A 26,886-nucleotide genomic window follows, 5' to 3' on the forward strand; every position below is an offset into this window, starting at 1 on the left:
CCTGAGTTCTCAGGAGGAGTAGCCAGTGCTCTTAACTGAGAGCCGTCTCTTCAGTCCCCAGATGGCCAGCTTTTAAAACAGCTAAATTGTGTCTAGTCCAGCAGCATGGTCATTTTCTTTGTGAAACAGCTCTTTTTAAGGTATAGGGATAATAATAAGTATCCTATCACTGAGGTGAGCATGAAGGAGCATTGCACCACCGTCAGAGAGAATGCCATCTCCTGGCACATACCTAGATGTGTAGACAACTAAAACATCAGCGTTTTCAGCCCAGGCACCTCAGGAGAAAAACCTCACACAGAAAAGATAAGTCTACTAATAAGCTGTTTAAAATCCATCTACCTCTTTGCTCTTTCTGACAGAAGTAATAACACCTCTCACAGGCTTGCACTGAAGATAGTAAAATATCTTGTGGGTGGCGGTACATCAACCACACTGTAGGAATTCAGTAAAAGTGTTTTTATCAGTATTCATTTTATTATGATCTATATTGCCATCTCACCCTTATTCATCCCTTTCTAATAATTTCTGGTATTTGCTTTTGTCAAGATTTAGACTGAGCAAGCACTGAAATTCAGACATGAAGCTTTAAGGCATTTCTGTCCAGAGTCTCATGGTGAAGACCTTTCATCCCCCTGTGGGTGATGTGAAAATTGTGTTTGATGTGGTCCCATTTACTCTAAATGTGGATTTTTATTGGTCCTAGCCAATAAAAATCTAAATTTAGAATAATTGTTAGGACCAATAAAAGTCAGGAACTTAAAAGAAACTATTAGGAGATTAAGGTTCTGCAGTTTTTGGTGGCCTCTGAGATAGTAAATAAGTTTTCTGTAAGGAAAGGTTAATCTCAAAGTTTGAGTTTCACTAAGAGCTGGGGAAAGCATTTCTTAGTATTCACCTAGGTTAGGTGTGGAGCCTTCAGTGCTTTGTTTTCTCTTGTCTTAAACTACGTGTTAATTGGGTCTTCGCTAGAATTTTCTTTTGGACTAAGTTGGAGTGAGGAAGTTAAAGAGAATCAGGACAAATCCTGTGTGTGGACTAAAGAAGTTGAGTCCTCTCCCCAACCCCTTGAAGTTTCAATAGAATTCCATTGAATTAATTTTACTCATAATAAAATCCTTGGTGTTTCAAGGCTGCCTCAAGACTCAGATCCTCTTGATCCAAACACAACAGCCTGTTGCTGTGCAGTCTGTTGAACTTGGCAGCTAGGCCTAGGGGCTGCGATTCATATTTGAAGTTAGCCCATTACACTGTGCTCATCAGTATTTAAGGACATCTGGGCTTCTCTGAAAACCAACTTTGGGGGGAAGGATTAGCTTGAAAGGATTGTGCCACTTTTAAATTGTTATTTCTACAATCTAAAGTTGTAAAACGGCCCCAGGACCATTAAGACTATTCGAATCTGGTGACTCATCCTCCAGTACTGAGTTGAAAGGAAAGGAAGTTCTAACCAGCAGGGTTCATTCCTGAGGAGAATCACAGCAGGATGTTATTCCTTGACAATTCATAGGCTTATCCACCAAGTGATTTACATGAGGGGACCAGGGGACGTTGTCCTAGGATAAAAGTTGGCCTGGAACAGTAGAAGGAACCTGTCCTAGAGTTGACCTCTAGCCACAACCCTGGATCCACCTGAGGTCAAGTAGACAATACCCTCTAGGGAATAGGTAGGAGATTAGGATAAAGTGAGCCTGGAGTACAAAACGTGGCAGCTCTTACCAGGGCCTCAGTAACACAGCACCAGGAACCTGCTGTTGAGAGAACAAACAACCAGAAAGGTTTACTAGCACCAACAGAGCCCACACTGAGCTTTGTCACTTGACCCAGAACCTGAGTCAGCACATGGCACCTCCAAGGAAGGCCATGAAACCAGAGTGCTAGGTAGAGCCAAAGACCCCCTGTTGGAGACCCACCTCTAGTCCCAAAGGAGGAGATCACTTGCTTTTGATTTTTTTTTTTTTAAACAGGGTCTCTCTACATAGTCCTGGTTGTATTGGAACTCACTGTGTAGATCAGGCTGGCCTCAAACTTAGAAATCCACTTATCTCTGCCTCCAGAGTGCTGGAATTGAAGGCCTGCACTACCAGCCTGACCAGAATGCTTTTTCTAACCAGCAGGTTTTTATGTTCCCTCTCTGATTCCTGCCTCTTACAAGCCTGTGATTTTCCCACTGTGGGCAGTGTTTGTCAGTGTGGTGATTTTACTATGCAGATCAGTATTCATCTACCTGAAACTCACTTCCCACAGAAGTGCTCCAGTTAAGATGTATAGGGAAAGAAGAATCTGGTTCTAGGTTTTTGTTGTTTGATTGTTTGGTTGGTTGGTTTGGTTTTAAGTTTGATTCCTTGATGTGAGAGTTTGAAACTCACACAAGACAAAAAAAAACATGGGTAAATTGGACTACATTAAATGTGTAGACCCCCCATAAACCTTCCTGACTGTACATATAAAAGATGCCTCAGGTTAATCCAGGGTCTACAATTAAGTGACACTTTACCTGAGTGACATAGCAAGCCTTCTCTGGATCTGTCATTCTGTCAATTGTCAGGCAAATATGCAACATACAGCTTGTGGAGGAGACAGTGAACTCTTCCTTGTTGACATTAACATGTAGACAGAGGGGAGGAGCAGTCTTCTTGTTGCACAGATAACAGGAAGGCTCCATAGTAGGACTTTCCACTTCTCAGACAGGGGAACAATGAGGAGATAGTCTCCCACTGACAATCAAAGAGATGGGTGTGATGAATAAGCCAAGTATTGCTGGGAATCTGAAGGCAGAAGGGGCACCTCTCTGGCCCTTCAACTCACAAGCCCACAGGGATCCTGCCCAGGAGCCTCAATACCACCTCTGCCTCTTGGGCATGTTGATGGCCATAGCAGTTGTTGCCATTTATTGGATACATCCTGCATTTCCCAGCATGCTAAACAGTAATGATTTAATCCTAATGATAATCTGGGCCACTGTTGCCCCCTTTCAGCAAGTGAGCTAGCACACAGAGGAGTGAACAGTTTGTCTGAATTCATACATGTCCAAATGATTAGAACGCATTATTTAGAAAATAGAGCTTGTATTCACATATGAAGTTAAAAACGAATCTTTCACGCCAGCAACAGGTCACAAATGGAAGAATATAGGAAACATAATTATTTTTTTTTGCCTGTAGGCCCTATCCCCACCTATTCTAAAGATATGATTATTTCTCATGGGTGTAGAAGTGACTTACCAAATAAAAGCACTAGACGCTCTTCCAGAGCACCTGGATTCAGTTTCCAGAACCCACATAGTGGCTCACAGCCATATCTGCAGTTCCAGGTCACCCAACACCCTCCTCTGGCCTTCACCCTTGGAGGGCACCAGAAACACAAGTGGTGCACAGACATGCATGTAGGAAAAATAAATATGTGTAACTAGATAAATAGATGATAGACTCTCTCTCTCTCTCTCTCTCTCTCTCTCTCTCTCTCTCTCTCTCTCTCTCACTCTCACACACACACACACACACACACACACACACACATTTCTTTCTCTTTGCTCCTGGCTTACAGGAATTGTTGGAGGGTTTATGCTCATACTAAGTTCAAAATTGGATAGTTGTGTTTTCATTATATGTCTCTTAGAGGAAGATTTGTAAATTTGCTCAACTTCAGCTTAGATGCTGTTCTTCTAGGGACAAGACAACAAAAGAACATTTTCTTGACATTTCCTGTCAGAGGCATTCCTTTGTACACAGATGTGTACATGAGATGAGGGTGTCTGTAAAGGTCAGGTATGTAGCAAGCTTTCTTGTTGGACTATCTTTGGACCACCAGCTGACAAATAATGACCCAGAGATTTATTATTAATCAACTAACTCTTATTAATTAATCCATATTTTTTAATATACATTCTGCCAAGTGACTTTGTTACCGTTTCTTAATATAGCAGATTCAACTTGTTCCAAGTCTGCTGGCAAAGTAGTGGGCCTAGATTACTCCTCCTCCTCATCTCTCTCCCAGGAAATCCCACCTATCTCTCCTGTCTAGCTACTAGCCATTCAGCTCTTTATTCAACCAACCAGAGTGACATATCTTCACAGTATAAATAAATAATCTGCAACACAGGTGCATCATCTCTCACTGGAAAGCTACAGACTCAGTCAAGATACTTCCTACTTAAGTCATTTCTAGAAACTTCTCAAGTCACTCACAGTCTCAATTAACCAAAAGGTTATCTTTATCTGTGGTCAATTTTAAATAGGAGCTAGAGAGAGAGGCCCTGCTGAATCTCAGGCTGTTTATTCCCCAAGGGTGTGAACTCTCAGAAAGGTCATCTGGAAGCCACAAGGACACTTGCAACTCCACAAGCATGCTGATTGTCCTTATCAGGATGCAGTGCCACAGGACTGATTAAAAGGCTTAGGGCTTCAGGGCTCAGAGAGAAGTTCTGGGGGCTTAGAGACCCTGAAGTTTCCCAGAAAGTAGCATCTTGAGTTTTAAATAGAAAGCCTGTGGCATGACCACCTAGAGAAGTGTTAGAAAGGCTGACCCACAATCAGGTTGTGGGGACAGAGAGTGGTGACCACTTCTGTTATCATCTGTAAACAGACTGAAGCTCTTTGTCCCTTAGATCTCATGAGCGTCACTCCTCACTCCCCATCCCTTTAGGCCTGGTTCAGGGAACAGCCCTGGACACGGTGCCAGCTCTGCCAGGTGACTGGCAGGCCTTTGAAGGGCCAGAGGGCCAGGCTCTGGCAATAAGAAACCAGAACTGGGAGGGCAGCGGGGTGTTGAGGTTGGAAAAACATTTGTGGCTTTTTTCTTTCATAAGGGGAAAGAAAGAAAAGAAAAGAAAAGAAAAGAAAAGAAAAGAAAAGAAAAGAAAAGAAAAGAAAAGAGGAGGGAGGAGAGAGAGAGAGAGAGAGAGAGAGAGAGAGAGAGAGAGAGAGAGAGAGAGAGAGAGAGAGAGAGAGAGAGAGAGAGAGAGAAATGTAAAGAAGAAAAGAAAATTCAAAGAGCAGAGCTCCAGGTGTGGAGCCTGTAGAGTCCAGGCCCACAGTGGTCTGGCCTGCCTACATCAGCAGGCTTTTTCCTGCTGCCAGGAAGGGAAAGTTCCCTCCAGTGACAGACAAAACTAATAGATTTGGGGCAAGTCTGGGCCTTCAGAGGTTATAGTGAAAATTAATGGAGGGCCACATTAACTAATGTTACTCTAATCCTGCAGTTTGGGGCATTGGGCTGAATTTCTGTTTTACAGCATGTTTTACAAACTAACCTGCTTTAGATCTTGGCCTACTCCAGGCTGGAGGGAGCTCGAGGTCAGGAAACCTGCCCCATCTTGCATTCCACAGTTGCTCCACCACCCCTCTGTGTGGTGCCTGCTGCTTCACTCTGCAGCCATCTCCCCTGAACCTTTCACATCAGCTCATTTATCTTTCAGGTGTTATAATAATTGACTTCAATCAGTATTCCATTATCCTAAACAGGCAATTATCCACATTGTCACTTTTGCATTTGCTCTTTTGACCCAGGGGTCACAGAGGCCCTAGTGTAACAGAATCCAGCAAAATTATTCCCTTACCTGTCATATAAATAGTCATCCCAGCAAAATGAGACCCAAGGGGGCTTTTCGTGAGGTGTTGAGAAGGCCAGTCTAACTCGATCCTTTATTCCGCTCTTTAAGGAATGCAGTACTGTTTTGGCACTCTATCAAAATAAAACAAAGTTCCATTTTTCAGCTTCTTTTTTTAATGCATGCACCTCTGAGCTTACAAATGCTTCTTTGTGGTCCTCTTTATTGAAATTTCCATTCAACTCTTCCATCTGTTAGCTGTGTTTACCTCTATTTCTAGGGAAAGAATTCAGCATTTCACCTTTATTTGGGGTGTAAGGTCATAAAACTGTCTGGATTATTTCAGCTATATTTATGCCAAGCTTAATATTGCTTCTTTAACAGGGTTAGCGCTTTTAATTCCCAGGTTCGTTATTCCCCCTGTGTAGGCTAAAGAGAACAGATTGCAGCTTATAACAAGGAAGGCATGTTGTTCACTCTTGTTGTCCCCCCTCCATTCTCCAAAGAAGAATGTCCCACAAGTGTGAGCTTCACCCAGAGAACACCAAATCAAACTTTGGTTTTGTCCGCTGGTTGTATGATGGTTATAATTGACACTGCCATAGTTTTGGCCCTTCCTCTATCTCCAAATATAAACAATTGAGTTGAGAGTAAAGATGACTAAGGCGGTCTCACTGGAGTTACTCATAAAACTCATATCTAAGAGCACTCTGTTGTTGCTCTTAAAGAGGACCAATATGAGGAATTTTCTGGGACCCTGGAACTTATTGCTACTTTTTAAAATTATACATATATATATATATAGTGCTTTAACTAAATGGATATCTCTTCTACATTTGATCTTTGAGGAAAGCCTGTGCCGGTTAGTCTTTTTGTCAGCTTAATACAAGTTGGGGTCAAAATTGCAGTTAAGAAAATGCCTGGAAGACAGTGTATCAAGATAGTAAACTCTTCTGGTCTGCTTAGCCAGGGTCCAGGCACATCACTTGGACATCTGTGCACATAGAGCTATTCAGAGATGGCCTGATGCCTCAGTCTAGTTATCCATGGACAGAAAAGAGGTAGTCCCTTTTTACCCATCCACCATGGAGCTGTGAAATAAGATGAAAGAAACTGATTTATCCCTCACCAAGAAAACCTTGTGTTGCTTACAGTTAAATGACCTGTATCCCTGATTTAATCAGAGTGGTGAGTAGAGAAAGGTGGCTGCAGTAAGGAAGGGACTTGATTTTTGGCCTGTTGTTGAAACCATAGTATTGTGCACAGTAGCTTAGAAAGCAGTGTATCTCTGAGCTAACCTCCTGTCCGCTCCAGTTTTGCTACTTTACAAAGGAAAATCTGAGAAGAGAGTCTGGCTGTTTTTCTCTGATGTAAGTTTCTGAACAGGAACTTGCTGCACATATGTTTTCAATGTGACCGTAGCCTGAAACATCTTTCCTAGCTAATGGTTAGATAGAAGGGCAGAGTGTATGCGCTGGTGCACACGCTTGTCTCTGTCGGCACATTTACACGCAGTCATCATTTGAGGATGCTGATAGACCCTAATCCACTTTAATAATGTAGTGAGAGATTGCATCATGCTTTGTTTTATAAAATATGAAAACTAACTGCAGCTGTGAAGGAATAACCCACATAATTCATCCAAGAGGCTGCCTCTCTAACTTGTGAGATATGTTCCATAGCTCCTATCAACTCACTGATGCAGGACGATCACATGATAGATGATGTAAAACAAGCATGTCATTTCCACAGCAGGGCTCCCCTGTCACATCTGGGTGATGAGGCACAAGTGAGTTGGAAAGACAGTATATCTCTCCACACCAGATAATATACTGTCCTTCATTCTGCGACTACATTTGTATTAGTGAGACAGCTAAGAGAAAAGCTAAAGGATGTGGAAGTCTTCAGGTTTTGATTTGTCTGTTATAAGATCTTTCCTGTGGCATAGACAATGTACTTTGGAAAGTTTGAAGAAAACGACAATGGCTATATGATTCTACTCTCAAGATTTTTTTTTTACTTGATTTTTTTTATGTTATCCTAATACTGATCTCATATAGTTTTGGATTTTATGTGCTCTAAATTGAAGCTACTACTCAGAAATTCAGTTTTTCTCCTTTGTGTTCAAAAATTTATAGTATAGAATTAGTTGAGCGTTTGACCTGCTGGTAAAATATTTAAAATCCTTGCTTATAAATTGAAGGGATTTGATGAACCACATCCTGTGATACTAATCTCTCTCTGCTTCCCAAGGAGACTGAATTCTTGGCTATCCCCTACTCTTTTAACAGGGATGGAGTGCTTAGAGCTCGTGTCAGGTACAACTCAGGAGAACTGAGCCATCTTTCCAGTAGCTCCCAGACTGTGCATATCAAGTTGGTATCTGGCCTGTGCCATAGTGAGATGCTCACTTTTCATGCCACATGGAAACACTAGCATTTCATATATGTTGATATCCCTCTATACACATAAACCTGCCCAAGAGGTAGCCCCCTTTCTCTGTCTTTATCACTCTGCTTATTGTCCCCAGATACTGAACCCTTTCATGAGACACTCAATACAAATACATAGTTTATGCCTAGCAGTTTGATATCACTGAGTACTCTGCACCCTGAGCTTTGGTTAATAATCTTGTTCAAAGACTGGAGCTTTACTTGAGGCATTGTTACTGGGTTAAATGGTGATGCTTTCCAAGAATGTCACAACTGTTGAGAAGATTGTGGTTAATCCAGATCAACAAGTTATTCCCCTCACCTAGTTAACCTCTTCTTGAGTTAATAGCAGAGCCTGAGTTCTCTGACTTTTCTGAACACAGGTTTGGCGTATTGCTCACACCCATCCTCTGTTTTCCTCGGCAGTGAAGGATTATCAGGCACTGCCATTTACAGAGAAAGAAGAATGTTGCTTTTCAATGTGAGTCCCAACTAGTGACTACTAAAAGTTCCTTGTGCAATATTCTTACTTTCTATTTCACTCTGAAAATGTATCCCAACTTTATAAGAAATATTGGGTTGGAGTGTAAAGATGATGTGTTCAACAAAGCCCCCCTTCCAGAAACCAACTGTTAGAACCTGCACAGAAGAATACAGACAAAATGATGACTATTTGGGCCTTCAGTAATGTCTCAGGTCTCTCTGAATTCTCTTTTCTACAAACTCTTGACTATGTCCAAGAGCTTATAAACTGTCCCCAGTGACATGACAGTAGAGGTGCAGCACTGAGGAGGAAGTTTGTCCACCAAGTCTCTCTCAGGCTCTTCTCATTCTACTCTATGACTACGGCTGATTTATAAAGTGTCTAAGTGTCCTTTAGTGAGCACTCCTGGGGCTTACCCACTGAAATTCTGAAATTCCTGCTGCACTTAAAGTTGTCTTTTTTATTTACATATAGAGTCAGACCATTAGCTTTCTAGAGCTGGAAAGAATAACTCAGGAAGCTGTGTTCTTCAGATTATCTCCACGTGTGCTATAAAGCACTTCCTAATCATAGTCATTTTCCTTGTCCTTAGCATGTCCCATTCATTGTCTTCTTTTGCTGCTTTTCCTTGTGACTCTCACTTGAAGTAGCACGTGGTTCTAGAGAGTCTTAAGAGAGCAGCATGCTCTAACTATACGGTATTTTATGTAGTTTGGTAGAAGAACAGCATCAACTACGAGCTATAGTAACTTTTCAGTGATCCACTACTATATGCCAACCACCATTATAGAAACTTTACATTCTTTTTTATTTTATTTTAGAAAATTAACATATAAAAGACACATTATTACCCTTACTTTACAAGTGAGATGACTTGTCCAGCATCCCCATCACTAAGTAACAAAGCTGGGATCCAAACAGCTTTGACCTTCCTTGTGTTTCCTCTGTCTTTTTAGGAAGAGCAGGCAGTAGGTCCCAGCACAGCCATCCTCAGCTGCTACAGTTAAATGTGAATGTAGTATTGTTTGACTATCTATACAGTGATTCTCAACCTGTGGGTCACAACCCCTTTTGGGGTTACCACAACAATTATGTCAGAAGGACACAGCATTATGAAGGTTGAGAAACACTGGTCTAGTAGCTGCTATGCTCCCGGGTATTTGTACATTGAGACTCGAGGGTCTCAACTCCAAAAAAAAAAAGCGATGTTTTGGGGGGAGAAGCAGGAGCTTTTTCAGCATATAAAATATAATAACTAATTGCATTTAAAAGTGGCTTTGTCTTTAAAATATGTCACTTTCACTTAATTTTAATTTACATAGTATATGAAACTAATAAAGGATACTTGAGTAACTTATTTTTCACAGAACAAACATTCCTGTTTGTCTGAAAATGAGGAGAAAAGCCCATGTCAAAGTTTTTATCAAACCACAGGCTGAGTGCCAGGTCAAGCACTCAGGAAGACTCAGCTCAGTTTGCACTTAGGCAATTCTGTTTCCTCCTATATCGCAATTTTTAAGAAACATTATTAGAACAGTTGACTGGTTGCTTTTGCTTAGTCTGATTAAATGATCCTCTGTGCTCATCAAGAAGACACATTTGAATGATTACAGTTAAGACTCTGACATCTTGCTTTCACTTTTTCAGTAAAAATTTTTGCTTTGCTATTCAATAGTTGGCTCTTACAACAGGAAGGCAAGTTTGACTTCATAAAACCAACACCTAACATTTACACAGTGGCTTCCCCTGACAAAGCAAGCACTGTTCCATACACTGTCTTTCCGCTGTGCTGGAGGTCATGTCACAGCCTTCAGATCTGTGAGGAGGAAGCTACCATCCCACAACCACTCCGGCAGTCCTGTGGACAGTGTCTCCAGTTTTAACCTGTGCCTGTCTAGACTCCCACTATGAGACTATCTCTCATACTCCTTTAAGCCCTCATAGCATTTAGTACTTTAAAATTGGTCTTCAGCAAGGTCCAGTGGAAATCATGGTTTACTTCTATGATTCAAAAATTTATAACACAGGGTCTAAAGAGATTAGGCAATCCCATGAAATCTGACACAGGAACATACCCATGTGTATATTCCACATTAATGTCGTTTTCATGAAAGAGGGAGTTTTTACTTTCCCCTATTCTCAAAAGGATCCATGACATAGTAAAGTTAGTAACCACTTTTAAAAATTAAGCCGATAATTATGAAATACTTAAAGTTTTTATTTAGTATTCTTAACAAAAGATGAAATCATAAAAAATTTAGATTTGACTTATCTGAGTGAATGGATTTTTGGTTTGTTAGAAATTAAAAAAAAAATAAGGTTAAAGCTTAAGCTTCAGCTTCAGTTTTCCTGTTTGGTAATTAAGTAATTAATGGAACAGTTCCAAAATATCCATGATGGAGGGAGCAGGAATAACAGTCAACCCATCCCAGTATTTCCTGGGTTTTTATTTCTGCAGTGTGTCTTTAACTTGTACTTTATATAAGAAGTAAATCACCATAAGCTCAAATACCCTTTTCTTTCCTGAACTGAAGGAGTTTCTTAACTCACTTTTTGATATTTTAAATTCAGACAGTTTAATTTTATTTACTGACAGGGTAGACTATTTACCTCTACTATATTCAGGCTTCTAGAAGCAAGATCTACTTCCTCTTTATTTTCACTTACTTGCTGCTAGTGTGTAGTGTGTGTTGCTTCATGTTAGTTATCACTAAGTATTAGTTGGCATAGTACACAGGATCACTGAACCACAATAGAGGACTTTTCTAAGAATTAATTATACCAGTAGGCAGCTAACTTTAAGTATGAGACTGTACAGCAAGTGATTTTTATCATTACACACTTTGCTGCCCATAGAATGCAAAACAATCTGAGTAAGTGACTTCCCTCAACCTGTACCTATGGCGTTTTATTTCTTATAGTAGTCAGGGAATAGTGAAAGGAATCCAATATGGAAAATGTTGATGCTAGAGAGATGACTCAGCAGTAGAGTGTACCTGGTGCTGTTGCAGAACACCAGGGTTCAGATGCTAACTCCTGTGGCAAGTGGCTCATAAGTACTTGAAATTACTATTCCACAGGATCCAATGCACTTTTCTGATCTCCCTGGTACCCACACTTACATCTATATGCCCACTTACACTCACACATATACAAACATGTATGTTTGTAAATGGAAATGTCTTAACTACAAAATTGAGAAACCCAAGCATATGTCTTTTAAATTGTCAGTAGGTAAATAATAGTTATAAATTCAGTTTTCACAAGTTACAAATATTCAAAAGAAACAAAAGATATTTTTGATTGCCATGGCAAGGTTTTTCCAGCCAGTTCTAAAATTGATTGTTGTCTTCGGGCTTTAAGTGAATATTATTTTTGAGCATTTCATACATGCATACAATGTATTTTGAGCATTTCATACATTCATACAATATTTTGGTCATATTCACTCCCTGTTCTTCCCACATGTACCTTCATCTCCTCCTAACTTTCTGTCTTCTTTTTTTCTGCCTACTGTTGCCAGTTTATGCTGCCCATATAATCATGTGTACTCATGGCTATGAGGTCATTCTTTAGAGTGTGGTTAGCCTACTAGAAAACAGGGCAAACCATACATGAGATAGTAGCTAATAAAAAAATCTTTTATATTAAAGAATTAGTAGATATAGCGTTTTCTTAATAGATGAAAATTCAAGATATGCAACAAATTTGTATTCTTCAGCATTTTATCTCTCAGATCTTGTGGACACCTGCTACTTCTGAAATCAAAATTTTTAGAATGCAAAATTGTCTAGCCCAGTCCCAACAGATATATCTACAATATGGTTCCTGCACCTATGGCTTAGGGATTGTTTCAGAAGAAGGGTGAGAAGGTCTCCTAGAAATGTCAGTAGCTATACCCATGAAGTCAAACCTACAAAGATGTATAAACATGAACTGAACAAGGATGATACCAATAGACATACCAAATGCAGAAAGGGGAAAACTCATGAGATCTCAACCTCAAACAAAGAACTACAGGCAACTAAGGAATGCTGTGAGCCGAATAGTTTTTCCTACAGAAAGATCATACAATTGGTTATCCAATTCCAAAATGATGAGCCCTAAAAGTATATATATACAAGTAACAGTATATGGACTAAACAGGTTGTAATTATATATTTAGAAGTACACACACACACACACACACATAAAACAACAATTAAAAGGAGGTCATGAATTTGAAAAAGAACAAAGAAGAATATATGGGAGGACTTGGAGGGAAGAAGTAAAGGGAAATGATATAATATCATAATTATCTCAAAATATTTAAATATAACTTAAAATTTTAGAAGCAAATGATGAAATCACTAGGTTTATATATCTATTGTATTGTCATTTTAAATAGTTACAATGTATTCTTTCAAATATTTCTAGTTTTAACAGAAAGGATGTCCCATGATGTTTTATGCCTTACTAAACTGACATTAGATATTCCTATGTTTACACACGTATATATAATTAATGACTCCTATTATCTGTGAAAGTTTGCTGTTTTGTGATTTTAAAGATATTTAAAAACCAAAGTAATGAAATGTCTATTTTTTTTAACTTCTGGTTCCTCTGCTTTATAAAGTAACATATAAACAAGCCATATATCTATTTTAATACCAGTACATTCCATTTATACCTCTATTACAAAGCCAAGGTTTGGCCACCAGTGGTCAGTGCATACTTCACATGGATGGCATGGCAATCAATGAACTGTCACAGGAAAGTCAAAATATAAACAGCTAGCTTTGCTACAGCAGCTTAAAGCTGGGATTAACTTGGATCACCTAGTCTTCTGCTTTTAATGAAATTCCCTCCCTTGTATTTTCTGTTTGGGAGAGAGTCCAAAGTTATCTCATGCTAATTTAGTTAGGCAGTGCCCTCCGGGGATGTCACAGGCTTCCCTGACCTCTCCAGAGGAGATGCAGTGAAGGGATGAGGAGAATTAAACATTCCTAAGAAATTGGAAAGCAGCAACCCCCCAGAGAGTTTGCAAAGAAACTAGCTCCAGACTCAGCTGCCAGAACCTCAAGTCACCTTTTCAGCACTTACTTGATGTCTCTCTCAGTTCCATCTGGCTTGACTCAGAGGTCAGCCCTGGGACTGAGGGAGAAGTGGCAGCTCAGAGAAGAATTCAAGGGAGGTCCAGCTGAGGCACATTCTGTTTTTGTCTTTTGGTATTATCTGAAGTACATTCAAAAAGATGGGCAGAGTACAGTTAAGTCCTATCTGTCATTTCTTCTTTGAAACACTCTGAATTGACTTTAGATGAACTAGGACTTAAGCTTCTCAGATAGGAAGCCCCTGTTTTCTTCAGTACTAGTACTTAAAGATTCTTGTTATTTGCATTGCATGAGACATCTATGAGCAATCGCTTCATAATTACATATGCTGAAGATAATGTTTTCTCTTATACATTTAACAAAATGGAAGAGGGGTCTGGGAAATATTTCCAGTTCTAAAATCATATTCCCTATTCTGGCTTATATTTCTTATGTAAAGAATTTCTGAAAAGTAGGAAAACAAGTATTATTAAATATGCAATCTACCTAAAAAGCCATATTTTATAAACTTCATTTTATTCTCAACTTACCTGGATAAAGTTCAGTGCCCAGTAAGTTGATGGTATGAGAAGATAGTGTGGGGTCCCTGCTCAACTTTACATTTGAGTCAGATTGCAGGCCGAACTATCTCAGACTGGCTGGTTCTGTGCAAAAGTGAGAAGTAACTTTTCAAAGCAAGGCTATTTGTTCAGTAGAAGAAATTATCAGAGTTTGACATGTGAGATATAAATATACTGTCCCATTTCTTTATTAGCTTCCATTCTGATTCTGAAGGCATTCTTTCTTCACCATTTGATCTAGGGGACAGGTGTGGATTCTGACACTGAGCCTGTCCCCAGCTGGAAAGAACACCTCTTGGTAACTTCTAATTTCTCTGTCCAAAGCAGGATGAAAGGGAGAGGGAGAGAGCCATCACAGTAGTCATCACCATTACAAAGTCTAGCATCCTGATGCTGTGCCTGAGGGAGGAGTGGATTTCTTTATAAAGACAAACCCTCCCATTTCATTTAGCTTTCAGAAAGCATAGCCATCTGTCCACAGTGAGAGAGAATGTGTGCAGTTGGGGGCTGAAGTCAAGAAGCTAATCAGGGGACCAGGCATATGTCAAAGGAGTTGTCAAAAGACTTCCACACCTCAGCCTTTGGCATTAGAAATAGGACATGGGACAGGAAGAAAGAAGAGCTCTGGATGGAATCTCGGAGAGCCTTCCCAAGGCCTCTGGCTTTCTTGCTATCTCCAGGCCCTATTCCCAGGGTGTGAAGGAGTTAAAGGGTTCTGTGAGCCCTCAACCCCATCAGGGAGTGTCTTTGGGCACCAGAGAGAATCTGGCACAGGATGTGTTTTCATAGAACTGCTTATCAAAAACTAAGCTTCTGCTGTTTCGTTTCAACGGGTAGATGGGGTGGAAAACTGGCCGAGGGAGCAGGAAATTTGCCTTGTGTTCCTGATCAGTCGCCATGTGACCCTTTGCAGGTCAGCCTTCTAAGCTTGTCTCAGTTTCTCCATCTGTAAACTTAAACAATAGCGTGAATTTACTTGATTTTCTCGTAAGAGTGTTGAGGAAAACCTCCTGATTACTCTCACCAGAGCTATGGCAAAAGAACACTTAGGAGGCTTAGTCTTATTCTCTTCTGTGTTCATGCTGCCCAGTTGCCTTCTTATCTGTTTGAAAAGTTTTCAGACTACAGCCATTGATGCCTATTAATGGGTTGTATTCCTACCTAACCTTGTTAACACTGTCCCAGCTCTAGGGAGATAGTGGAGGAGCTAAGAGGCCTTTTGCCAAAATAAACAGTAAAGCTTGGAAAACACTTAAGCCAAGATAATTAGGAAAATAATGTTGACTAAAGTATGGCATTAGGGTTCTGGTATGCTTACATTACAATCTGGTTCCAAACAGCACAATCTGAAGCTTGGAATCAGTTTTTAAAGTTTTTGTTTGTTTGTTTTATTTTGGGTTGGTTTAATTTGGTATCTACCTTTTAAAGGATTTGATTTATTTAAATCTTTTGCTCACCCTTCTGTTTAGACTCTACTTACAGGTTTTTCTTCCTCACTGAGATGTCAAAATACAGTTTTTTACTATTTAGAAATGTCTTTGGCAAGAGAATGGCATTTATTAACAAATATTGTAGCTCACCATTGAGAAAACAAGGCTACCCACTTAGAAACACCTCTCTGTATAATACAAACAACACAAATTTATTTTCATGAAGTAGCAGAAAGCTACATATGAGACATGCACACATACACCTGCACATGCATGTACACACACACACACACACACACACACACACACTACCAGAGGTTTGTGCTGTTTTCAAAGTTTGATGTTACCCAACCCATTTTGGGCAGGGAGCAGAAATTCCTAAGGATAAAATGTTGAAGGCCCAGATTCTTTTCTAAAATGCATATTAAAAGAATTAGTGCCCTGAAAAATACTGTATTTCTATGTTTTGTATGATAACATCCCAGGGAATTATCACATCATATCTTGAGAATCATTATGGAACACTGATCTCTCAGATAATAACCCAGGAATTCTATCCAATAATATTATTGTTTATAATAGCAATAATATTCGGTAGATCACAAAGTGCTCTCCATATATTATTGGGTGGGATATCTAAAACCCTCTAACCTGTGTAAGAAAATCTTGGTGAAATAAGTTAAGGAAGTAGTAGTCTAAAGCAACAAGCCTACCAAGCCACAAACCTCGCTGAATTCTTTCTGCAGTGTAATGGGGAAACTGTCCCTTCATGTCCATTTATTTTTCTATAAAAATACTCCATTTGGATGGATGAACACACCCACATGCTTTACCTCTCGTATCTATGGCCATCTCAGTCCACATCACCTGTACATGTTCTCCCTCCCCCGGAGGGTCATAAATTCATAAATTTACATTAGTATATAAATACATGTGTGAGAGGACCAGAGGTCAACCTCAGGTGCCATCTATCTACCTTCCTTTTTGAGGCAGAGTCTTTCCCTGAATTTAGAGATAGCTCACTGTTCTACTAGGTGAGCTGACCAATGAACCTTGGGGATTCTCCAGTCTCTGCCCCTGCCCCCAGCACTTCCATTACAAACACATGCTACCATTCCTGACTTTGCATATTGGTGCTGAAAAAGGAACTCAGATGCTCAAATAAGCCATCTCCCCAGATCCACAGTTTTGTTTTGAGTTCATGTTTTTACATTTCCTTTCCCAAGTTGTCCCACAGGTGTAACAAGTACCTTCTATCATGTATAAAAGTATATACGTTATTGCAGAAAGCTTTCTAAGCTGCTGGCGCTGCTTTCTTTCTTTCTTTCTTTCTTTCTTTCTTTCTTTCTTTCTTTCTTTCGAATAAGTTAATTTTAGAGAAAAAAAAACACAGCATTTTCTTCACTCTTAATCTCCAGCTCTCATGGTTGTACTGCATGAAATAGAGCACAACAAGAACAGTCAGGAGTGTTGGCGCCTAGAGACTCTCCTATTGGCAGGGGCCTGCAGGGGGCAGCACCAGCAGGTGGCGCTGTCTCCTGGTGTGTATCCTGAGCACTGTAGTAATGGGCACCGAGAATATTTCAGAGCAAATGGTTAGTCCTTTCTTGCCCCTTTCCATGGTCGTCCTAGAAAAGTTCCAATCTAACACTAAATAGGAAACAGCAAGTGTCCTATAGACAAAAACTGGTTCCCACTGCCTTACAGAACCATCATAATACCAACTGGAATGTCCTATTGTCCCCATTGGTTACCCAAAGTGAACATACAGTCCATTGTACTGGTAGAAATACAATACTTGGATTTTTCTGGGCTTTTTTATTTTTGTTTTTCCTGGAGTGTGTTAGATACAGGGCAATCTATATATGAAAGAAAATAGAAAGAAACAATCGTGCCGTCACTTAATCAAGTTTGTTCTCACACTGACCCTACTCTCTAATATCTGCACACTCAGTTTGTATCCAAGTCTTATAGCAAGAAGTGCACACTGAAGGGGGCGGGACATTTCCCACATTACTCCAAGGGAGACCCTGGGGCTTTATTTCTGTGTCTTTGGAGAACTGATGTACTGAAAGTTTATCTGTAAGACTTAATTCACTGATTCTCCAGTCTAATTGCACCATCCTCTCACCCCACTCAGAACCAAATTGGTTCTTTGTTATTGTAGCTGAGAGGATGCACTCTAGAGGACAGAACACTGGAGCTAGTAAGTTGAGAAGAGACATCTGGGTTTGTATTCTGAATGACCCTTGTTCCACCTTAGAGTGTCTCAAAGCAGGTCCAGCAGCACTCATCACCCTTTCCTGCCTCAGAACAAAGCTTACCGAAACAATAGGGTGTGGAGCATGATTATCACGTGTGTCTACTAGCTCACTCTCAGGAGCAGTGAAAGTGTGCCAATGGTCTGGAGACATGAAGACCACGACAAAATTGACAGCTTTTGTAAATATTGATTTTTAACTTTCTAGAATAGTAAGTAGATTATCTTTGATGCTATTCTTTCATAAAGTAATCAGCATTCTCTAGGATCTCAAAGCAAGACTAAAATCTACAGAAATGGCATTAAAATTTTGTTTGAGTCCAGACAGTTTGAGGCATTTTGAAAACTTTCCTCCAAAGTATAATGGAGTGAAAACACCGTCCTGTTCTTTGAGAGCAGCGAGTGTGAATGTACTGGGTGCAGAGCACACCGCGGGAAGACTGAGCATCGCCCAACTCCCCAGGAAGGTTCAGATCACAGTTAGTATCTGCCTTTCATAAACACTGCTCAAAGTGCTCTTTCTCTGAAGGTTGGAGACCGAGAGAATGAAGCACACATCCTCTCCAGGCCAAGAGTTGCGTCATTAGCCCTGTGTGATCAATAAGTACATTGTGGTGGTGATTTCATAGCTGATTAACTGATGTGTCTACAAGCCAACACTTGACTTGAAAGGCTGGTCTGGCTGCTCGCTGTGTGAGCGTGGCCTTCGCTAGCCTGCCTGGCAGCCAGCTCTGAGCTGCGCTGTCCCAACCGCAGCCTGGGTACAGCCCTCAGTTTCATCGTGAGTAACCCATCAGCCAGAGCCTGCACTTCTGCAAAAGAATGGGCATTTTGTCTTTTCAGTCCGTACCAAACGACAAGATAATTAGTATTAGGGAGGAGAAAAAATGAATAGAAACTACTTCCGATTCCTGCCTGTGGACACCTCACCTTTGGCAGCTAGGATAAATGGGAACAGCAAGCAGTGTGTGAGACACAGAAAGAAAACGGTTAAGCTGACAGAACTAGCAGTGTGTCTCTGCCGCTGCTCAAAGTCAGGCTTCCTTGGCCTTTCTTGAATGGATTTCCATTGTGTGACTTTTGATTTATGTCAAGATCTCAGAGCTCCGTCTTAGAGTTTCTGCTTTTTTCTTACTAGCTTTCTGTTTCATTTTTAAGGAAGTGAAGGTTTTAGTTTTATCTCTTTTAATTTTTTGTTTGTTTGTTTTTTCCTCTGGCATTTAATATCACCAGTTGTGAGGCAAATAAATCACTGTATACTTGAGGGAAAAAAGTGGGAGGAAAACTGAATGTGTTAAAGATTCTTGCTTTTCATTACTAGTGAGATTTCCTAACTGGAGCGTCTCTGTTTTATTTTGCCTCCAGCCAACATCTGATGATCTGTAATAAAGCACTTTGCAAATACTTTCATATATTAAAAGAACAATATTTTGACACTCATTGACACAAGAAAAAATACAACACTAAAGTGTTCAAGAAAACAATAAAGACACTGTTCGTTCATTCACATGAAATTAATGTTAAAAATTTATTATATTAACAGAAAAGAGTCCTCTTACATCTTAGTCTTTAACATTTGCCTAGCCTACATTACTTATCGTGTTACGTGGTTATAGATTTTTTTGGTTAACAATATTGAGCACTCATTGATTCTGGTCAAACTTAAAATTTTAGTCACCAAAAATAAAAATAATAGCTTCCTATGATCTAATAAATTATATATTTTTCTAAAGATTCCTTAAAAATATTTTTAGCTATAAAAAGTTTTAAAATATTTGAAACATTTTTGATAATGCTAATTTATTATAGGCTTGTTTTTCTAAGTTTTCTTTAGTTATATGTGATTAAAATTTTTAAAGTCTCCTATGATCTTCTGTGTATGTTTTAATAATTGTGTTTGTAGAACAAACTTTTTATTTGTATTTTAAATATTGGAGAACAAAATGAGCTGTTTTGTTCTTCAGCTTTGTTTAGTATGGATTTGTTCTTACTGAGAGGCATGTGTGTGTGTATGTGTATTGAATGATGTAATTTCTCCTGTGTCACTGAACTCACACTCAACTGTCATGGTCAGTATTTTCTTAAATGTGGATGGCTTCCTTTTTTATCTGAGTTAATCAAAAACGTTGCAGAGCCAGCATCTAGGCATCTTTGTAACAGACATACGAGTATCACAAGCCAAACCAAGAGCAGTCTGACCATCCATAAGAACAGAGCTCATCTACTTATTATAGTTGGCATTTTCAAATTCAGCAAATAAAATTACAGAAAGAATTATCACAGCTATTCTATACAAGAGTATTTTTAAGAATACTAATAGAAGAGTGACTTTCAACTCGACAATGTAACTTTTGTAGTTGGTCTTTCTGAGGATACATATTTGAAGAGTTACCATGAGTAAAATCAAATGGGACACTAGGTTCCCAGTTACTACAGTGGTGGTCAGCCTTGTTCACTATTGCTGTTACTGTTACACACGAGCTGAATGATGGTCACAGACACTAACAACTGATAAGCAGCACCCCTGCTTTCATGTTGGCACCTCTTCCATGGCAGGATACACTTGGGTGGCCAGTAGGCACATGATGCTTCCCCACTGAATCCTCCATTTGCCTCTTAGAACAGATAGAGGCTTGCAGGTCCATAACTCATGCTTGGCCTCTAGCTGTCTTCATCTGACAGCTAGTTTGTTGGCACACAGACCAGAAACCAACTCAAATCAGAAAGAGATCTGTCATAGGAGCCTTGGGTATATGTCTCAGACTCAGAGAGTAAGACTTACTTTGCTCAATGCTTCTGTCCTCTGCTCTCATTCTCCATTCTGACTCCTCTACTCTTATAAGTTGCCCTCTTGGTGCTGGTCATACTACCCCTGGGCAAACCTTCCTCTGTATCCGTATGGAGCAGGCTCCAGCAGCCTCAGTGGACCCTGTGCTGTCTATGTCTCATGCAGGCATCTTTGACACTATGATTGATCCAGACTTGTCAGATCTCCATTCATTATAAGGAGGTCAGTTAGTCAGGAAGCACAGTGACAGTCACCTGGTTCAGTGACTTTTATTCACCTTCAGCTGGACTGGTGGGTGGGGTCAGTGTTATTCATTGGAAGGAAAACTTTATTTAAAAAGGAGCCATGACTTCTGGCTCACAGACACCACAAGGAGTTTGTCTTTTCTATGTAAGTTTCAAAAGTTCCCAACCCAGGCACAGCATCTGTTCTGTGTGTCCCTTCCTAGAACACCTCCAGAGACTAGCTTCTAGCAGATAGTTCATAAATGTTTTAACTGCTTGGTCTGCTGTCTGGGTCAGGCTGCAACAGTTTGTCACCTGCCCTATGACTTTATCATAGTACAACAGAAAGCACTTGACGGAGCTAGAGTTCCAGCTCCAGCTCCACACTGAAATGGGTGCGTGTCTGTAGGCGAGCCACTTAATCTCTCTGGTTTCAGTTGCTTCATCTTTAGAGTGAGTTGAATTGAATGAGAACACCTCTGAGGCCCCTTCCAGCTATAAAATTCTGTGGCTCTGACTAACTGACTTGGTATTTAATCACCCCACCCAATAGGCCATCCTTCCCTTTGCCATTTATGGATACAAGAGTTTTGTCATGGGGCGGGACCAGTCATTCTCCCAAGCTACATAATCATTGTCATCACCCGTCTCCTGCTAATAAATAATAGGGTTTTTTTTTTTTAGCACTTCCTATGTCCTGGATACACTTGCAGACACTTTAGATGTTAGCTAAATGTTTAGTCTTAAAACAACCCTATAAGATAGGATATTCTTTAGTATCAGGTTAGCTTACCAGCAGTTACCTATAAGCAGCCATCTGTAATGAATCCCAGGCAGTCTGGTGCCAAGACTGCCCCCAGTAGAGCTCTGAGTATATTCAGAGCAACATGCCAGCGTTCCCATGAATTTGTTGTGCCTGCACGCTCTGTGGAGCCATCCAGGCCTTTCAGTTAGAATCTTCTGGGCTAAAGAGGTCCAGCAATCTCTTTTCATCTCCCAGATGATTCTGATGTATGCTGAAATTTGAGAATTCCTGCCACCTTTATCACATCTCACCAAACCCATAAATGTTCTTTGGGTGTTTATCACAGGTATTCTGGCAGGAAATAGGGTATATGCTATCCTTGCCAATTTGTATGTAATTGAGGCAGTCAGTCAAATGCCACTGTCAATAAAGGTAAACCTGGATATGCTATTTTTCAAGTTCATTTGCTTTCCTAACTTAGCATGACTGATGAAATGGATGCAGAAGTCAGGGTGTGGACACAGTGTGTGAAGGTGAGGGAGAGGTGGGATTATTTCTCCAGGAGTGTTCTTCTTCCCTAGAGCCCTGCAGTCTCTTAGCAGGATTGTGCAAGCAGGATTCGGGTAGGGTGTCATATAGTAGGCCAGCGTTCTTTCCTTAATCTGAAGCCTACTCTTTGCCTTGCACTGTACAGCATGGCATGCTCTCAAGTAGCCACAGAGCTCTTCTGATTTGAGCTATGCTATGAGTGCAAAGATGTAGAAAATAGTAAAGGTATGTGGAATACCTGGATAATGTTTATATCAGGATAAGATACTAATTATATTGGATTAAATAAAACGTTAAAACTAGCTTCTCTTGCTTTTGTAATGTGGCAGATAGAAAATTATAAACTCGTTATATTTGGGCTGATACTGCCCTGTATTTAGTTCATGGCATAGTAGTTATTTACTGGGAAGGAAAGGCCTATGGTAACACCAGGACCTACTATTGAAAGGAATGTAGAAGCAGCACAGAAGTTGAGTCTCAAGTTCACACTCCTGTGGTTTAGACAGGCTTGATGAGTATGGTCACTGAAAGGCAAATGGATTTGAAGAGATTTACATACTACAACCAGGAGCTTAAAGCAAGGAGGTAGCCAATTAGGTGCTCATAAGTATAAAGAAATTCCCTCTACCGTTCATAGGGCTACTAAATTGTCCCCACTGAGCCAGACACTAATTCTAGAATGGCTTACCTGAGTATTGAGTGGGAGCAGGTAATTGGAAACACCTGGCTGAGGTAGGTGGCTGGGTGTGCTCCAGGAAAGAGCTACTTCTGGGAAGTGTGTTGTGACAGTAGTGGTGTTGGGCCAAGTTAGAACACTTGTCAGATTATAGCGACCGGAAAGTGCGCTTCTCCATCACAGGTGCCGGTCTTTAAATTACTTTTCCATCATATAAACCAGTGATTGGGCAATTTAAGGGATATATGGAACTTTACAAAGAAACTGAAAGTGTAGAGCCAGGAATGGTGGTGTGTTCCTATGATGTCATCAGGAGGCAAAACAGGACTCTTTCTAGTACCACAATAGCCTGGGCTACATGGAGAGAGTGCCAGAATATTCTGAGACCCTGTGGCAAACAAATACACACAGCTGTATGGATTTGTTACAATACCTAAATATCCATTTGGCAGTAAATCCCGCACACAGTATCCTTTTGTGGTAGATCCTTCTAGAAACAGATGTAATTACCGCACCCATCCTGCACATCTTTTTGCAGTGTGACTATGTCCGTAAGAAGAGAAATTCTATTTTCCCTGTGTTTGATAATGGACTGACTACAACCAAAAGCTTGCCTAGAAAGTGATAACAGGTAATAGGTTTGCTGCCCCCTTTCCCCATAATAAGTTTCTTCCCTAAACTGAAAAAGTATAACAACAGATATATTGAACAAAGCAACTCCCGAGTGGTTTCACCAGTCTCAGGTCTCAGAGAGACCAGAGAAGTATTGCACATGCCAGGCAGGGCATGAAAGTTTTACAAAATGTAGGTAAGGGGTGATGGCATGTCTGCCACAAGCTAGATTTGTGCCTAAGTGTGGTCAAACGCTGAGTGCTTAGCTGGGGACTTGGGTGCCTGGTAGCAATAGAGAAGGAAACTGCAGTAGTTCCAAGAGTGCAGAACTAGACTTTTGGTGCCTTTTCTTTGTTTGGAGACTTTCTGAGCAGGCAGGGTTTGGAGAAAGAGAGAGAGAGAGAGAGAAATGGGGCTTCCTGGACCATACACGGGCGAGCAGGAGGCTCCAGCTGAACATCAGCTTTCAAGACAAGCCCTTTTAAGGCCTTCAACTCTGTTCACCTTTATGGGAATAGATACCAGGTAAGAAGCCAGAGCCAGGGTGAAATGATGGGAAACCATGTCCATGAAGAATGATCATGAGGAGTCCTAAATGTAGGTAAGCCTAGGCTCCAAGGTCCGGGAGGGAAGCCATCACCATTCCATAGTCCAGCCTGATCCACATAGCCCGAATCACCAGAAATCAAGATGAGCTGTGTCCTCTGAGCCCTCCAGAAGTTCCAAGCAACAAAACGCTGAAGTCACTATCTTTTAGAATGGTTTATACAGCCGTAAATGATCAATTTAACATTTTTTCATGTTTAGTTTTTTTCATTCAGGTTCTTTTATGAATCACTTTTTTTAAACCTGAAAATTTTTAATTAAAAACACCATAAAATTTTCTCATAGATTCTCAACTACGTATGTGTTAGTATTATCTCAATTATCCTTATAGTTAAGGCTTGTCCACTGACAGTAAAATACTAAACTATTTTAAAGGTTTGTTAATCCCACTGGATGAGAATAAGACCACGACCACAGGCTATGTCCTTCCGACCTTTGTCCAATCAGAAGCAAGCATACATTAGAATTATTTCCTAGATTTTCTCCCCTATATTACGTGCATAGGTCTATATAATTAATATTTTCATGACAATTAGCATATAAATACACACATAATAATTAAAAATAGCTCATAAACACAAAAATATCAAGCTTAACAAAGCAGCAGTCAGATGCACATAGTTAAACATCACCTTGATTAACCAATCTTGTTATTCATGGTGCCAACTCAGTTAATCAGTGTTCGTGGCTTGGATACTGAACTGGAGATTAATGACAAAGTGGAAGCAATTGTAGGATCCAGATTTTTAAGACAAACACACATCATACCCCAAACGGCATGCATGGAATCAGTGTAGCCAGTCATCTGTGGTGATGTATTTTCAGTGTTCTCCTTCACTGGGCCATTGTGAGCAGCCACTGGAGCTGGCAACGTACTGATCAAGGAAGATTGGCCTCTCACCAGGGCTCCTGAACCTCTTGTGTTCATATTTATCGTTTGAAGAGCTGAAGAGAAGACTATGAAGGGGTGTTTTTGTCTGAAATTTACAAATGTAAAGTTGCTTTTTATTTCTCTAAATTAGATTTGTAAAGCACATAGGTTAATTATATAGTTGCAGGAAAGCATATTACAAATATAATATCTACACTCATCTCAACTTGGTTGTCAAACATCAATTGTACAGCGTCAGATTTCCCTTAACCTCTTGGGCCTTTAATGCAAAATAAATTGAGAAGTGAGTTGAAAACTGTATTGTTCTCTTGCCACTGAAGGACATTTCCATGGGAAAGAATCTTACTCTGGTATATCCCTTAAGTGATTTGCTGTTCTCCTTGTATGATGGATGAAAAAACAGGAAGGATGTGTGTGTGTGCGCGCACACGCGCGCGCGTGCACGCGCACACATGTACATATGTGTGTGCCCATGCATGTGGGGGGGGCTTGTAATCAGGTCAAGAATGAAAGTAAATAATATCTGAGGAAGTGGCTGAGTCAGTCACACCCTTAAAGGGCACCATAAGAACGCCAGATGACTCCTGCTTTTCCTCTTTGATTCCTTGAGAGACAGAAGAGGTCACTGATATCTAAAACATGTAGCCTCATAACTGCTTCTTCCTTCAAAAGTCAAAGCTAGGTGGTGATTTGCTCATAGCCCATGGCCCAACCTGTCATGGGTCGTGTGGTCCCACATGTGAACAGGAAGGTGAGAATGGGTGAACTCTCGCCTCGGTTGTGCCATCCATCAAAGAACAAATGGAGCAGATCCATGTGTGCAGCTGAACACGGAGGAGAGGGCTCTGTCCTTCTCACACAGGGGCCTTTGTCTCCCGGACATGATCTGGCATTTGGAGGGGATGCACTGGGCCTCGACTTTATAGCAAATTACTAACCCATTATCACACTAGAACACAGGATTGTTTATCTTCTAATCCAAAGTGTCACCTGTTCTTCATTTACCAGTCAATAATCATTAATTATGCTCTGTAGAAATTTAAACGAAGCATTATCCCTCTGTTAAAAACCAGTAAACTCTTTAGCAATAACAAATAGATCTGGAATTGTATATCCTTTCCCTCCCCATTCCCAGACTGGAGTCTGGCACAGTTTGAACTGCAGAGGAAATGCCTAGAAATTGATAGGTCAAAGGCCCCAGATAGTCTGATGGAATGAAAAGAGCGACTCTTGGTTTTGGCTCCCTTGAAAGCAAGAGGCTCCCACTAATCACCAGTCCTGCCAAGAACATACAAGTCCTAAGGACCTGACCTGGCCTCATGTAGACAGACCTACAGCAACCTGAAGTCACTCTTGTCCCTTCATTTCTTCTAATCCTTTGTTAGAGAGAGAGAGAGAGAGAGAGAGAGAGATTCACAGGAGATTTGGGGAAAAAAATCAGCTGAGTGGTCCTGGAGTTTCGACTAAAATGTTAAAAGATTAGAAATCTGAGTCAAACACACTTGTTTGTATTTACCCTGTTCACATCTAGTCCCTCAGACAAATGTTCAAACAGAAATTGTAGCTGGAAACATATTTTTTCCTAAAACTCTAGAGATAGTTTGACAAAAGCCAAAATGTGTATATGTTTGTCTGTGTGTGTCTGTATATGTGCATGCATGCTTATGCACACGTGTGTGGTTGGCATGCTGCAGGTTTTCACCTAATTAAGAGAAGTAAAAGGGTTCTAAAGGGCAGCTTGAGACCGGGTAGGGCACCGTGCATTGTGTGTTTGGTTCATAGTGAGACAGCACTTATCCCAACAGGTAGACTCAGGACCCTGGTCCAGAACATGGCAGCAGAGGTCAACTTTTTGAGACAAATTGGGAATGAGCATACATTCCAGGTTATGAGGCACATGATCAATCATAGCCTACAAGAAGTCCCAGGCCTACGCTCGTACATGAATACCAGCTACACCTATGTTTTAAAAATATTTTTGATCTGT

The 26,886-nt window shown here is 40.4% G+C and overlaps 1 protein-coding gene across 1 annotated transcript in view; it reads left to right on the forward strand.

Annotated features, from left to right (window-relative positions):
• Positions 1 to 26,886, forward strand: part of Gmds (GDP-mannose 4,6-dehydratase) — a 495,612-nt gene that overhangs the window by 355,778 nt on the left and 112,948 nt on the right. The gene's annotated exons all lie outside the window — the stretch shown is intronic.

Source organism: Alexandromys fortis, unplaced genomic scaffold, assembly GCF_014885135.2.
Source record: "Alexandromys fortis isolate MF-2015 unplaced genomic scaffold, M_Fortis_MF-2015_v1.1 scaffold_5, whole genome shotgun sequence".
In the NCBI taxonomy this organism is placed as follows: Eukaryota; Metazoa; Chordata; class Mammalia; order Rodentia; family Cricetidae; genus Alexandromys; species Alexandromys fortis.